This window comes from Ptychodera flava, chromosome 20 (assembly GCF_041260155.1).
Source record: "Ptychodera flava strain L36383 chromosome 20, AS_Pfla_20210202, whole genome shotgun sequence".
NCBI classification, from domain to species: Eukaryota; Metazoa; Hemichordata; class Enteropneusta; family Ptychoderidae; genus Ptychodera; species Ptychodera flava.
The window spans coordinates 10,808,795-10,811,110 of NC_091947.1; positions in this window are offsets into that span (position 1 = coordinate 10,808,795).

Sequence of the window (2,316 nt, forward strand, 5' to 3'; positions counted from 1 at the left end):
TCGGAAATATATTACATACATAATTTGTTTCTCTACAACCAAATTTTGAATAGTAGCCCTTCATTTTTATTCTAACTTTCGAGCGAGAACGGTTTAAAGTTTCCTTAGGAAAGTTTGAGTGAAAGTATAAGTCTTTCAATTTTGAGGTGTGAACTGTCTTAATTCTAACATAGACCCTCGAGGGTCTATGATTCTAAGAAGGCACTGAGCATTCGCACAAATGACACGACGTCTCTGAGCTTATTCTGTCCACCACTATCGCATCGTCGACGGGCATCGGTCGAGCGAGATATACACGTCACCGTGTGCCATGTGTTTTGGGACAGGTTTCCCCGAGAGTTTATCGAGGCTTGCAAGGCTTGCACAGGGAACAAATACGTCTAGTTAACGGCCCGTTGCTGTGCAGGTCGTGGCATCCGACTTCATTTCTCGGCGTAACACGTGCAACTCGTTGGCTTACCTGCATTGTGAAACCTGACAGGGACACGTTGGTTATCAGTCTCGGAGGCCAAACAAATTGGTTAACTGCAACCATCGACACCGAGACGGTTCAAGGTTTTGAATTGCAAAGGGCCATTGGCCCGCGGCGTTTCGAAACCATGAACAACCGAGGAGGGGGGGGGTGGGGGGTATGTAACTTTACCCACGATCCCCGATTGACTTTAACACATGTACAGAGATTTATCAACAACTCGAAATATGTGATAACTTTTCAGTAAAATAAATGAAGACATTTTTATCAAATGACTATTATTCCTCAATGCTGACGGCGAGGTTTGAGCGGGCCACCCCTCTTTTCAAATGAATCTTGCCGACGGCAGGTAGTTCCAGGCACTGCATTGCCCCGCGGCAAGATTACTCATCTTCACAGGTGTTACTCCAAGATTTATGCACCCCACGAAGCAATCATATGCTAACTTTCGACTTAAATCTGCATCAAAATTTTACAGGTGTTACATTGTACACAATGCTGACAATGCTGACATTGATGATGTAGTCAGACCGTTATATACAGGTCAGCTCAGGTGTTGCTTATATCATAGACCCTCGAGAAAAACGTTTTTTCTCTAGGGTCTATACTTAACACATTTGGAACTAATTCGGGATAATTGGATAGTGAAGTAATGTCGTTTTAAAGGTATAAAGTCACCTGTAATCTAAATATGCCCATATATGGTCAAAGGGTCGTTCCTTGGTATTAAAAATACCCATGTGAGGGCGCTGTGTTAAAAAAAGCGGCCACCCGCTTAAAATCTGTGATTGGTTAGATTTTCTTTTTCCATTGTAACTGTGGCAAAATTGGAACAGTTTACAGTATACCTTTAATCTGCAAATGTAAGCTCATCTGCTTTTCCTTTTAAGTTCTACACTTGTTTTTATGAGTAATTTGTACTATTGCAACATTCAGCTATAGAGCACCTAACACTTTTGAGAAATTTGAAAAATATGAAGATCCAGTTCTCCCAAATTAGTTCCAATCATGTTGCTTATATATTATGACATATTCGTTACTTAAACACACTCAGGGACATAGAGTCGTGTAGTGACTCTTTCGTTGAGTTGCCTTTCACCAAGGGCCTGACGAAATTGGACAACTTGCAGAATTATGGGAACAAGGGATTGGGTGGCAACCAAGAAATTTGTTGGTCTCAAAAATTTCGTTAAACGGTCAGAAAGGTCGTTCACGCAAACGAAACAAAAATTAAAGTTTGCAGATCAAGGGATTAGCATGCGATTCGGGGTTAAAGATATTCGAGAACAAACATGCCCTATAATACTAAGAAAAATACACTGGTCCATTTCATCGCCTGGAACTTCAATATATTGAAGATGACAGGCTAACACCTTTAAGCAGATTTAGCCTTCACTTTCAGAAATGAGAGAGACAAAATTTAAGTAAAACTGAAAGGTAGGTCAAAATGACGCTATGTGAAAATGTTATGTGCATACAAAGAGGATCAGAGAGAAATTTTCAAATTTTCAATTTTTGAATGATACATTTTTTCACTGACTTACAAAGAAACCTTTAGACTTGCTTCAAGTCTGTGGGCATATAAATATGAGTTAAAACAGAACCAATTGAAGGAATGAACTTGTGCAGACCACTCCGTTTGACCAGCCTGGGAACGCCCACAGTAAATTTCATAACATGCATTGAAGCTGCCAGACGACAAAAGATGTCGCTTGCTTTCCGCGATTGTTTTACCCGGGAAAATGAACAAACATTCATTTTGTTCATAACTCATTTCTTATCCAAGCTAAAAAAACACTCCATATTTTCATAAAAAGTGAAAAAGGCAGTTTATTTTCTCCTTT